Source organism: Haemorhous mexicanus, chromosome 10 (assembly GCF_027477595.1).
Source record: "Haemorhous mexicanus isolate bHaeMex1 chromosome 10, bHaeMex1.pri, whole genome shotgun sequence".
NCBI classification, from domain to species: domain Eukaryota; kingdom Metazoa; phylum Chordata; class Aves; order Passeriformes; family Fringillidae; genus Haemorhous; species Haemorhous mexicanus.
In genome coordinates, this window is record NC_082350.1 from 4,907,750 (window position 1) to 4,921,908 (window position 14,159).

Here is a 14,159-nt window from a genome sequence, read left to right on the forward strand (position 1 = left end):
TATTGGGCACCTATTATGATTTTTGTTAATGAGGAGCTTTTTATTGAATATATTCTGGAGATCTGGGGACTCCAAGAGTGTAATGACCCCAGTGCAGTTTAGGACAGATCAGAGGTGTGACTACAATCACAGTGAGAAAGCATTGGGGCAGCATCTTCCTCTCTGCTCCCCTGTTCTGTGCCAAGTGATTGCAGACACCCAATCCTGCTACAGAAAGAAAAAGGTGAAGAAACCAAATAATTTTGATGTTAACACAGCCAAGAACCCACCCCTGGAGGGATGAGCTCTTTATAACTTCCCTAATACTGAGATGAAACCAAACCATAAAGAATGGGACACAGTGGAGGGCTGGCTCCTGGTGCAGCCTGTGGGGATCACATACCCAGTGCTACCAGAGCTCAGCTGCTGGGAGATTCACAGATTGCTAGCTTTTATTTGAAAGGAATGTTCTTTTGTTTATTAAACAAGTCTTTTCAAGTCTTGTAATTTTACCACCACACCTGAAAGAAGGAAAAATTTGCAGGAAAGAATGTTGGGAGAAAGAGGCAGACAGATGTGTTAAGATTATTTGTGTATTTGTGATAATAAGCGATAGTATCACTGATCTTGCAAAAGGGAGAGAAATAAAATATTACTAAAAGTGTAATGTTGCTGCTGTACTGGGAGGCTGTACTGGTGTGTGACAACTGTTTGGGCTCACCTCACCTGGAGCACAGTACTTCAAACAGATTTGTGTATGAGCTGGGGTGGCAGTGGCTCCTCCAAGCCTATAAAACACACATGCAACTTTAGCATGGTCAGAATAATTGTAACTGAGGAAGAAAAACCAAGGTGGCAAATCTTTATTTTATAAAGCTTAGTGTCCCCTTTCGATACAGCATATGCTTCCCAGAAGCTGCTCCTGCTGAATTGGGTTTGCTGTGTAAAATGTTTCTGTTCAAGCAGCTTTAAGACACTTTAATCTAAACACACAGACTCTAAGGTCTTAATCACAACTAATTCAGGGAGAAAAGCCATTCTGCACCTCTCTACACTCGTGTTACTACTTGACGCCTTTGTAAGCACCCTTAGGAGGAGTGTAACAGACATGGTAATCTGTAAATGATCTCAGGAGTTTGCACTATCCTACACAAATAGATTATGACGAGCCTTGAGATTAGTAGGTTTTGCTTGTGTTTTGAAGCTAAGTAACAGGGACAGAGAATGGAATCACGGAATCAATCAGGTTTGAAAAGACCTCTGAGATCGAGTCCAACCTCTGAGCGAGCACCACCATGCCAACTAAACCATGGCACTGAGTGCCACCTCCAGAGAGGGTGGCTCCACCGCCTCCCTGGGCAGCCCACTCCAAAGGTATTTCTGGGAGCCCCACCAGGCGGAGTGTCTTGTAGCACCTGGGCCTTTGGTGAGAGTGAGAGGACTGTCAAGAAGCAGCGCACAACACGGCCGCGCCCGGAGCACTTATCGCTCTGGCCGCGGGCAGTGCCTCTTCTGGCGAGCTGGAGCCGGCTGGCCCGGGGGTTCCGGGAGTGTCCAGGGGCAGATCCCAGCCCGGCGGGTCTTAGCAGTGTCCGGAGGCGGGTCCCGGGCGGGTCCCGGTCCGGCGGCTCTGAGGCACCGTCGGCGCCCCTCTGCCTCCGCCACACGCGGGACGGCCCCGCCGGGCGCTCTGCGCATGCGCGCAGCTCTGCGCGCCCGCGCCCTGTGATTAGTGTGCCGGCCGGGTCGGCTCGCGGAAGCGGCGCGCGCCCCGCCCCGCCCCAAGTGCGCACGCGCATTGCCGCCCGGGGCCCTTCAGGAGCGGCGCCCCCGCCCGCGCGCCCTGCTGTAGTGCGCGTGCGCGCTGCCGTGGGGCGCGTGCGCTGCTGGCGGGGGAGGCGGAGGGAAGATGGCGGGCGGCCGCGGGTCGTGAGGCGGCGGCGGCGGCGGAGTTTGCCGGAGCCAGGACGACGAGGCGAGCGGCGAGGTGTCGGTGGGGCGCGGAGTCCCGGTACGAGAGGCTGGCTGTGTGGTGAGTGCGGCTCAGTGTCGGGCGGGGCGGGAGTGCAGCCGGGGAAGCGCGGCCGCCTCCGCCATCTTTAGGCCGCGGCCCTGCAGCGGCGCGGCCGGGGCAGGGCGGGGGCCGCCGGCGGGAGCAGGGAGTCCCCGGGCCGGGGCGCCCGAGGCATTGGCGAGAGCCGAGCCAGGGCCCAGCGCCGCGACCGGGCCCCGTGGTGGGGTGTGTTCGAGGGCCGGGTCTGGAAGCGGACGGCAGGGCCTCTGTCCTCTTCACTGCACAGGTGTCTGTCGGTGGCTTCGCCCCAGGCTCTCAATCCTGGCTTTTTCTACTTCTTTTAATGTTATAATTTCTTAAGATTGTTCTTCTCTCGGTCTTGAGTCCGAGTGGAGATCAGGTTGTGGCTGCTTTGAACATAGGGCTGGGAAGCTCTGGCCATTACGAACCGTGTTAGATACCTCGAATTTTTGACTTATGTGGTTCTTTACAAGGGTAGTCCTCTGTGTTTTAAGGAGAGAGAAGAAAAGGCCACAGACTTAGAATCCTAGTTAGGTTAGTATTTAAGCTTCTCAGATACCAAGTGAGATGACTGCATTTGTCGGTAGAGAACGGTTTTAGTTCTGTAGGACTAAAAAACATTGGTAAAAGAATGGGAAACTATTATTTTCGGGTTTCTTATGGATCCCGAGAGGGCTGTTGCTCGCGTTTTGTGCTGTATAACCCCACTGTTGTTGTAGTGTGTTCCTTGCAATGTAATAACACACAGCCGTGTGCAGCAGACACTTGTGCTGGCATGGTGAAGGGGCTGGTCATCATGTGGTGTCACATTCCACTGGCCGAGACTCATCAGCCTGTGCATGGGTTGCAGACCTAAGGGACTTGTTCAACTTGAAAAAAATAGCTCAGCGTTTTTCCCTTGGAGAGAGCTCATTAAATGTCCTGCCTCCTTAGAAGTATGTGTTATTTCTCTCATGCTGTTAGCTTCTTTGTTATGAGTAAGTAGTTGTATAGTCTCAAATACAGTATTTTTTAATATTAGCAGTTGCTTGAATGCATCTGGCTGACAAAGTTGTCATAGGTAAGTAGTTCTGTGCTCTACAAGTCTTGTGCCTCATTGCATCCTTGTTTGCAGTTTGTGGGTACTGTTTGGCAGTCTGTTTTTCTGTGTAGGCAGTAATCCCTCATCCTTCTTGCAGCGTATTTTTATTCTTTTATGCTTAACTCAATGCTCTAACTTTTATGCTTAACTGTAGTTCTGGCCTTCCTATAAGAGAGGCAATATTGCATGTCAGGGAGTTTATAGTGTGCAAAAAGTGTTGTACCAAAATACTCCAGGGCTCCCTACTCCTAAGTTCTTTTTCAAGTAAACTGATATTTACTTCTCAGTGATCTGCTGCAATCTTCTGCCATCATCTAACTCTGAGAATATATAATTATTAAATGTGTTTCAAAATTCCGATTCTTAACATCTTGTTCAGTTGTGTTGTAATAGTTCTGATGAGAAGATCTGAAAATATAGATACTAAAAACAGATTAAAGTATTGAAAGACTGGGGGGAGAAAAAACCCCTTAGAGCTGTAGAGAATGTTAGGTGTGAGTAACTACTCATAAAGCTGCTAAAACCTTTTGACTCAGATATCAGTCACTGCAAACAGTGTTGTCTGAAGTGTAGGACCAACACTGAACCCTTGGAGCAGTAAATATTGGACTGTTTGGACTGTTGGAATTGAAAATTTCTCATCAGTTTTGTATTTGTGTTATCAGCACAGGAAGTGAAAGCCTCATAATCCTAAACTGTGCTTGAGATAGTGGTACCAGGAATGCCTTCTGCTGCTGCCTCCTTGTTCTGAGGAGGGGATAAGAAGTCTCCTGTTTTGTTCCCATCCCAACAGAGGAGTCTTCTGACTCACCTGAAAAAAACACTCATGGACAGGACATTAGGCTGAGTAGCCATATGGAAGGAATACAGTTTAGTCTGTACTGGGATGATTCCATGCAGAATATTTCATTTTGTGCATCTGCTAGCCAGGTGTCTAGGGAATTTCAAGAGTTGGTTCAGTAGCACTGGAAATGAGAATTATTTTGGCCTTGCTCAGATAGAGGGTATAATGTAGAAAACTACTTGTGAAAACAGGCAGGAAGCTATCTGCAGTGTGTTTGTGAATTTTACAAAATTTATTCTTTATTTGCCGTGTTTACATTCCTGATACTGGATTGTTATGTTAACAAAGGTAAAAATACAGAGGTGCCGTCCTGGTTGGTGTGGTTACTACAGAAACTGAGCATTGTCAGAGCATGGTGGTGAGGTGAGATGTGCCAAGGGTCTTTCAAGAGATTAAAACCTTAAGATAACCTTGGGTTTTGCTTCTTATCATAGAAAATATCTGAAGGTAAGAGCAGAGAAGTCCTAACTGGTTTTGATTTGTGTTTTGCTAGTAATTTCACTTCAGTTTGGAGCATCCACGGTCTCCTATTTTCCAAATGGTGCTAAACTTCCCAGCAACCTGTTCTTTCTCACTAATATTTAAAAAAGCTACTCAGCATTTCATAATGTCACTTCTGGTTCAGCCTGCTCTCCACACTGGGGCTGGCTGTCCCAGTCATGCTGTTGTGAAACCTGGACTGGGGATGGAAGTGTGTGTTTAGCAGGAAAGCAGTGAGTGGTTCCTCTGGTGTGCTAATAGCACTTTTGCTAGCAGTTTGCTGTCAGGCAGTGAGTTTGCAGTGGTTCCACTCCTGCCTGGGGCTGTGCAGTGATCAGGAGTTCAGTCTGTGTGTGGAGGGATCCTGGAGGCCGAGTTACTCAGTGCTGTGAACTTCACTTAACTGGTCCTGCTCCTGTTCTACCTCTGCACCAGAGCTGGCCTTCTGTTCTGAGCACTTCCACTCGTTGGGGCTTTATCACATTTTCTCTCACCAGAAGGGAAGCCTCTGCAATATTGATCATCACTGCTGTCTAACCCTGATAAAGCTTGTGTTGGTGCAAACAATTACATATAAGTGTTCTTACACATATAGATAGAGTATTTTAAAAGCATGAGCAATTTTTCTCATTCTTAAGACGTAAATAAGAACATTTCCTCCTCTTTTATATTGCATCAAGTAACCCTGGTACATTTTTTTCTACTGATAGAAAAAAATTAGAACTTTTTTCTATCAGTAGAAAACTAAAAGTAGAACTAAAAGATAGAAAAGAGTTAGAACTTTATCTTCAACTTCATTTTTCCTTTAAATAGGAAATTTTTCCATACACTGTTCTTAAATCTGTACGCTTTCAATTTTCTGTTCACTTTGTTCTTTGCATCAAAATCAACTAACAATAACATGCCATATGAGCTCTTTGGTGCTATTTAATTAGTGTTCAGTATAATGAAGTATATTGGTTCAAAAAAAATTTATTAACTTTTGGAATTTTGAAAATATCAGTGTAGTTGTGAATTTTATTTAACCCCTAATTTTAGGTCATTTAAAATCATTTAAATTATAGTATTCTGTTGCCTGTCCGGAAGCTGGTGCAGTGGTGCAGGTGGCTGTACAGGGGGACCCTTTCTGTGAGCAGAACTAGGATGTTTGGGTTTAGTTTGGGTCACTTTTCTGTTCTGGCCTGGATGTTAAACACGGGTTCTGGAATCGGTGAGGTGGGAAAGAGGAGGTGATGGGAAATCCCTGTCTCTGCCATGGCTCTGACCTGGGCTGCACTGGGTGGTGGTGACCTGAGGAGAGGCAGCGTGCACTGGTCTGATGTGACAGGTCAGCTCTTCTGAAACCACATCCCTGAAATTATGGTCATGTCTGCAGTACCAAGGTTTAATCCAAAGCAGTTGGTCACAAAGCTTGACATTTCAGTGGCTCTTAGTCACTCACCTGTGACTTTACCCAAAAGAGAGTGCCATGAAATTCAGCAGGATTATCTGACAGGATAGGCCAAAAGCAGTTTTGCCACTAGAACTATGGATTTGTTGGCACTGATCAGTTCTTTATAGTAATGTTTTATATAATTCAATCTGAGCACAGGGGTACGTGAATTAATCCATGTTTCTGCAGTTTAAGCATTTGAGGATTCTTTTAAATCATTATCCCAAATCCAAAAGAAACATTTTACAAAAGAATGTTAATGTGTCTTTTTTTTTAAAAGTGGCCAGAGCCTGGATAACAAGGAGTCTTTAGCAGTTTGTGTTTGGTCTAGTTTTGTGTTCATGGTGCAGTTTTGGCAGCACAGTGACTTCTATTTTATTTACTGTTGGTACAGGAGTATTCAGCTGCAGTTCTGGGTTTGACAGGAGCTGCACTTGGAGCTGGTCAAGCAGCAGCACAGCTCCAGGTAATGGAAGTGCTGGACTTACAGCCTGAAGGCTGTGGATCTGTGCGTGGTAATGCCTGCTTGCCCTGCTTCTGATCCTTTGGTTTTCCTCCTGGTCAGTGGAGTCTTTCCCTGCAATTCTCAGTGGCCAGCTGCCTGCCAGGCTGCTCTGAGTTTTGACCAGTGTTAGCTAAAATGGTCTCCTAACACTGAGCAGTTTTTTAGGTACATGGCCAGTGTGGTCATCAGATGTTTATGTTGGCTTGAAGGAGGGGTCATGGGAGGGAGCACACACTTGGGCTCAAGCCAGGGCTGCTTTGGTTTTGGTCTCAGCAGTTTTAGTTTGGATTTGGGTCAGCTCAGTAATTCAGTGCTGAGGTCCCCTCAGTAGCTATGGCTGCACTCAGATTGTGTGGTCGCAAGAACAGCAACCACCCTGCCCTTGTCCTCCTTCCCCCATCCCATCAGTAAAAATCACCACTTACCTTTGAAAAGTTCTTCCTTTGGGCCGTGGAATGGTGCAAACCATTGCACCTCTTTGCAGAGACTGGTGAAATGTTATGGTGCTACCACCAGAAAAATTGGGGATTGTGCAGAATTGCAGGGAGGAGGAGTGCAGGCTGAATGAGTATGTCTATTCTGCAGTGTTTGTACTGTTTCTCAGTTACAGAGTTTGGAGCTAAAGTCCTGCTAGAATCAGTCATCAAACCATATTTTACAATCTTTTTCTATGGATGGATGCAAGCATTTTGGTCTCCTTAGCAAATCTAAACCTAAGAAATGAAGTTGCTATTTCTAGTAATATCCTTGTAGACTCCTGACTGATATAAGCCATAGCTGCCAAGCTTTCTTTGTAGTAAGATGAAAATACTGAACTAAAACTGGTGATGAAAATGCTGCTTTTGACAAGAAAACTTGCTGATATTCTCAAGGCAGGAAAAAAGAAGTAGGAGAGAAATGCTGAGGGATTTCAGACTTTCAGAACTTCAGCTTTCAAAACTGAAGCTCTCTGGTTCTGCTGTTCTACTGAATTGTCATTCTCATGGGGAAATGATTGACTTTTGTATTTAGGGAGAATCTGACACTGAATCCTTTCTCCTTGAAATGCTTTGTGTGAGCTTGACTTTACTGAGAAATGTATTGATACAGAAGGTTTTATTGAACTCTACTAAATAGTAAAAGCAAAGGCTGTTTACTAAAGAATTTTAAAGTGGGTTTTTACCAGTTTGTGCATATATATACATGTACACAGATATACATATATATATACACACACACATAACAATATATAGGCATTTGCAGGGCTTGTAATCCACAAGCAAAGATCAGAAAACATGTTCCTGGAACAAACTGGCTCTGTGATTCCAGTAAAAAGAAAGTGCATTTCTAATTCATTTCCAGTTGTATGAGATGTGTATGCATCACCCATCAGTTTAGAAAGTGTTTTGTATTGGAAATTTCTTGTTACAGGAGAAATATCTAGGGTGGTTATGTTTGAAAATAGGTGAAAATTTCTGGCAAAACTAAGGACTGCTCAAGTGATATCTATAATTTTTTACACTCGGAGCTTGAAACTACAATGAACAGCACTGTGTATTTTTTGTTATTGCAAGTTTGTTCCTCCTGGGATTGAACAGTTCCTAGCCTAACCACCAGCAAACAGGGGTTATGCATTAATCTTCCACACCATACTGTGGCAAAAACCCAAAGTTTGCATATATGCTAGACTTTCATATCTTAACTGAAGCAGATTCACTGTTCTGGAGATCTTCACATGAATAATCTGCAGTCAGAACTTTATTTGGTCAAAATAGTTTGAGAAGTGCTGTTTTCTTTGACTGTCCCCTTAATTTAGCAGGTGTTTGATCAGACTTGTTGGGTTTTTTTGTTTGTTTTTAACTCCTTGGCTTCATCAATAAGATAAAAATGGGGAGCATTGATAATTAGCAGGGTTCATTAGCCTTGTTTAGCAGTATTGTGTGATTCAATAATGTTTGAATTGTTTGCTGCAATTCCACTACTGTTTCTTAACGATGTCTCTTCATCAGCTAAGTCTAGGCATAACAACTGTAGGTATTAATTTGCATATTTTGCTATAAACATAGTTGCTAATTTAGCTACTCAGCTGTTGGGGCAGATAACAAATTTCTTGGATAAGTATGTGTGCATCTGCCACATCTTTTTATGAAAAGAGAATAAAAAAGCCCTTTAAGAAATCTTCTTGGATATTGTGAAGAAAACATTGTAGGGTAGTATGTTATAGGCCATTTATTCTGCAGTGTGGATGTAGGGTTGTTAAGTCTCTTCTTTTCTTACTCTGAATACATGAGGTGTGTAAATAACCTTGAGGTGCCCAGAAGATGAGAGCTCTGGTGCACAGTTTCCACCTCTGAATTCAGGTTGGGGTATGGACATAAGTGATAAATGGATTTTAGCATTAAAATATGCAGCAAAATTAAATGTTCTTTTATTTTGGCGTTTCTACTGAGGTACAAAATCTCTTTTTGGTTAGAGAAGTGGAAAAAGGGTCTTTGAATACAGTTAATAACTGTTGGAAAACATTGCTTTTAGTTGTTTTTGGTTTTTTTTTTAACCTTCTTACACTTCTCAGCATATAAAGGCACACTTTTTCACATGATCACACGTGATAGCACTGTCATCCTGCCCCCTGCTACCCCTTCTAGTCTTCAATTGTGTAAGTATAGAAAATTGAGACACTCTTTTGCCATGATTTGGCCCAGAAACTGGAATAGCAAACAGCATTGTTTTGTCAGAAGATGGGTCTGAGTAACATTAAAGGGGGCAGGGAGTGAGCATTCCTGGGGTCATGAAGTAAAAATTCCCTAAATTCTCTTGCTATTTGCAGCTTCTCTTCTATGGAAAAGCAAATGTTGCAAGAGTTCTGGGTATGTTTGGTAATCATTTAACAGATGAAGGTTGTGAAAAGTAAATCTTTGTAACATAATTGCCAAGTTTTACTAAAAAGGTTTAGGTGTCTTGTTAGCATTGAATTTGCAACTCTTTGGGTCTCGGATGCTCAACTGTGTTTAGAATGTTGAAATGTATGTTTCTGTTCCATAGTGTGACTGAGGAGAAGGAAACTGTTGCTAGATGATATGAACTTTGTTTTCTTCATAATCAGAATTTCAGGTGGCAGTGCCTGAAGCAAGACAATTTGCTGTGTTTCCTACTTAAGTTTTGCCCTACAAATTGTCATAGTCCTTCTAATCCTTTTCCCTTCTGCTGATAATGAAGTCCTCTGAAGAATTTTTTTTGGAGAATTTGTCACTCTTTCTCCTCCTCTTGTCTGTTTCTGTCCATCCCATGATGTACCTAACAGTAGTACTTGAGTCAAGGGGGATTTGAGGAATGGCTCACCAGGAACACCTGGAAATGAGCAGGGAGACCTGCAGAGCTCTCTGTGGGCAGGCAGAGCCTCCTGGGTTTGCAGGAGCTGCAGAATGACTGGCTGCTCACAGAACAACCCAGAGAGCTTCAGGCAGTGAATAGGAAACAGAATGTTCTCCTCTCAAGGGAGGGCAACTGCTCATTGAATGAAACTGGGAGGAGCATCCACACACATTCTGCTGTGACTTTTTTGTTCACTATGTTTTGATATTATAACCAGCTGAAGAGTGTCTTGATACTTAGGATTAGCAAGGATGACAGGCTTTTTTTTTTCCTTGTAAACTACTTTTCATAAGTCAGGTTTTTTAGTATCTGTTATGACATGTTTATATGTTTTAAACATCAGTCCTAAACTTTTGTTTCCTGACATAGTAGCAACTCCAAGGTAAGGCAGCATCAGTGATCACTTCAGCATGAAAACCAAGCTGTGAGTCTTCAGCTAGGCAAGATGAATTGCTGTTATCATAGGGACTCAAGTAAAGACAGTTTAGGTTATAATACACCTCTTGATAAATACTAAGCAGCAGTTGAAATAAGGGGGTAGTTGGGAAGTTTAGGGGGAGGAAAAATGTTCTGTTAAAAAACAAATATTGTGAATAAACTGTAAGGTAAAACCAAGGTATCCAATTGGTAACAGTAAAATCATGGCAGCAAACCAAATCATGTCTGTCTTGTAGCTGAGGTGCAATCTGTGGTTGCTTCCATGTTTTGAAGTACAGCTCAAGAAACTTTAGCTCACAGAAGTTGCTTCTGTGAGGTGCAGAAAGGCAAGGATCCCAGGCTGTTGCACTCATGAAAGCAGTTTTCTGTACTGTAGTCAGAGAGGTAAAACTGGAGCTGTCTGAGTCCTGTGAAATGAAGAATTTTGAGGGGTTTTTTTAATGTATGTAAGCACATGATTTCCTGTAAATATGTCTGCTCTGGAACGAGTCAAGTGTTCAGCTTGAGCATAAAATAAGGAACGTTTGTGATTTGATTATGAGGTATTTGTTGAGTACTAGAAATCCAGAATTTGAAGGAAGTGTTTAAAGAAGGTGTTGAAGTGTGTGTAACTTACATGCAGCTAAGCAGGCTCAGCTGTTGAAGCTTTTCACTCTCTAACAGAGAGCTCCAGACTGGCTGTTTGAAGGTGATCTCCATTGGGATTTTAGGTGGCTTGGCTCAATTTGCTGTAAGTTTGCTCTCCTGTTTCAGAAGTTCGTGAGCATTGTGTGTTTTTATGTGAAACTTAAAGGTGTAGGCCCTTTTTGTCAATTAAATATCAGTACTCCTTTTCCTGCAGGGAATAAATCCTTTACATCCAAAGCTGCATCAACATCATCTCACTTTGCCATGTTGCATGTTCTGTCATTTTACACTCTGTACAGTGTGTGAACATATTCAGGTTCTGTTGAAAATCCAAAGATTCCATCTTTGTGGTGAATCTGGACATTTTGAAGGTACAGAACTGAAGTTAAAGGGGAAAAAAAAATGCTGCTGCATTTTAGGGTTTTGGTCACACCAGTGTAGGAGATTTTGGACTGTGCATAAGCAAAAAGCTTTGGAGTATTTCCAAATAAGAGCAGATCTGTGAGCCTTTTAGGCAGAGTAGTTTATTGTTATAGGCAATTATTAAATGAGGTCTATTTCTGCAATTTTAAGGAAAAATGAGATTTTTATTTATTTTTTACGTTTTCTGTTGGAGCACAATGACTGGAATGGGAAAAGGTGCTAAATTCTTTCCCTTGATTTGCATGGTCAGAATTTAAACCCCATTTCTAGGAAAGTTTGCTTCACAAATAGAATACAATAGAGAATGGTTGCAGATGTGTGTTGGGAGCAGAGCAGTAGAGGCCAGGGAAAAAGTACTTGCTGCAGAGAATAGGGATGTTGCATAATAGCAGTGTTGTATAACACAGGGCAGTATTTCTGCCTTGAGTTTGTTGATTTGCTGTATTAGGGACCTCCAGCACCTGTAGATAATTAAGGAGTCTGAAATTGTAAGAATGGTTTTGGTTTTAAGCTTAAACTTCCTGTGCTCACATCTGCATGCCTTGTAGAAAATCATTGGAGATATGCATATAAAAGTGCACAAAAATGCATGCTGCAGTGCCTTTATGTAATTCAAAAATAGGAATAATATTTTAAAATATTCAGAGGTCAAGAACCTTACGCAGTTTTTTTTACTGTTACAGGTCTGCTTTTGACTAAAAGGTTGAGCAACTGGTACTTCCATTATTGAATCTAGTTTTTAACTAATTTTATAATCCTGCTTAATCCACCAGTTCTCTCTCATAATCAGTGGGAAAGATACCATTATATTCCAGTGAAACAGCTTAATCTGTCTCACATCTGTTCTGAAATAAAAATTACACAACCTACATATAATAAGAAAAGTACTCAAAATTACTTGAGACTTTTTTTTTTTTTGTCTCAGAAAGATGTAGAATTCTCAAACATTGGGTAATCTGGTTTTGTGAATCTGTTTAACTGTTTTTCCAGTGCAGTAGGATATTGAAACACAAAGCAATTTGAGGAATTGCTCAGATTAGTCTGTTTTCACTACATCTGCAGTTTGGCATAGTGGTTTTTTTTCATGTTTTTGTCAGTGTTTTCTGAGTGGATTGACCTTATGTGCAGTGAAGGAAATGTAAGATTAATCTTTTCTTTAGAAATTGATGACATCTGAATGGAGCAAAAACCAAATCTCATCTGCTGTGAGAGATTAATTCATTGACAGACATGCAAATTAGTTTTGGCAGATTTCAAGTGTGTGTTCAGGAAAATGTGGTAGAAGCTTGCTGCTGCTAGTGCTGGTTTTACAGTGGCTTTGGTAGTGTAATTTTCTGATGCTTTTGCAGGTTTTTAGCATAGCTGCAGCTCTCTTGCTCCATTCTGATCAGTGAGTGAAGCAAGGGAGATGTAAAAAACCCTCAATGAAAACAAACCTTTTGCTCAGGTTCATTTTCTGTTTAAAAGAGAAATTATTTTGGGTCTATCTCATTTAGTTTAAAATAATTGGAAGACAGGATTCTTCACTTCTCCAAACCATTTAAATTAACTTTTTTTTTTTTTCCTGTGTAACCCCCTGCCTGGAAATTTTATGATTTAATGACCTGTCTGCCACTCTCTCAATTTTTAATCAGGATGGCTGGCTCTGTTTGTGTGCAATGGAGAAATGGTGTGTGGGGGTGTGTGTGTGTGTGTGTGTACATGCATGTTTTTCTTTTTTTAAATATAAATTTTTTAAAAAATTAATATTTTGTTTTCTAAAACATGGTTGCTGAAGATGGCAAAATTTTGCACATTTATGTCTGGAATATGTCTTTTCACGTAATTCTTTTGCACTGGGAAGAGGTAGGATTCCCAGGAAGGGAAAGAAGGTGGATGAGGAGGCCAAGAAAGAGCTTTCCTTAGGAAGGGGGAGCCATGGAAGGATCCACTGCTGGTGTCTAGAGCAGAAATGCACATTCTCCCAAAGGAGAAAAGACAGGCAGATCTTTTGGAATGCAGACATTAAGTGTTGATACTCTGCAAAAGAGGGAAAGGAAGAACATTAATTTATATTTGATGTGATTGTTTTTCTGAACTGGTGTGCTTATTCAGATGCACTTAGAGATTTCTTAATACACAAAAAATGCAGAGAGATGTGTTCTCAGAGATGACTACTGACAGTGGGACTTCATAATTTTAAAAAGGAATGCAGTTATCTATACACTGTAGATGTAAAACTGCTTTGCTGATTAAAGAAAGATGTATTGAGCAATAAACTTGGTGCCTTTGCACTGTGGTGTTCTTACCTTATTCCTCAGGAAGCTGAGGTGGTTCTTCTCCAATCCTGTGTTGTTCACCACGTGTCCCAAACCATGTTTTGAACTCCTGTGAGCTGTGGCAGTGCAATTAACTCCTGTCAGTTCTCAGTTTGGTACCACTGGAGAACTGCTTGGTTTAGAGCCTGTGTGTACTTTAGAGTAGAACTAATACACATTTAAACAAGTATTCTGTAGGTACCCTCAGGAAATGTGTAGCACTCCTTTTCCTTTGCTGCTGTAGCCATTTCAGGCAGTGTCTTTGAAGCTTCAGCGTGGGGTTTGCAAAGTGACTGCTGCTTGCACTCTGCACCATAACCTTCTTTGCTTCCATTTGGAAACATACTTTTCTTTTGGCATATTCCGTTTATAACTCACTGTATTCCACCCAAGTGTCTTTACCTTCAGTTAAAAATACCTATTAAATAGGCAAGGATGTTTTATTTACCAATTAACTGCATTTTATTAATGATGAGATTTATTTTTTGCATAAACAGTATGAAATATGTCAAGATTATACATAAATCAGGTTGGTTTTTTTTTCTTGTAGTATTGAGCTACCTATAAGTAATGATGTATTTAATATAAGCCATGGCTCTTTTTCTCCAGGCTTTAATAGTTTGGTGCTTTTAGTTTGGTTTGGGTAGCCTAATTTGTTTTGTTTTGA

The 14,159-nt window shown here is 41.8% G+C and overlaps 1 protein-coding gene across 2 annotated transcripts in view; it reads left to right on the plus strand.

Moving 5' to 3' along the window:
• The first annotated feature begins 1,853 nt into the window (after positions 1-1,853).
• Positions 1,854-14,159, plus strand: part of WDR33 (WD repeat domain 33) — a 69,301-nt gene continuing 56,995 nt past the window's right edge. Inside the window, exon 1 of one of the 2 annotated variants that reach the window (XM_059854996.1) lies at positions 1,854-2,011. The gene's annotated coding sequence lies outside the window, so the exon portion shown is untranslated. The remainder of the gene's footprint in view (positions 2,012-14,159) is intronic. The other variant, XM_059854995.1, reaches the window with a different exon arrangement.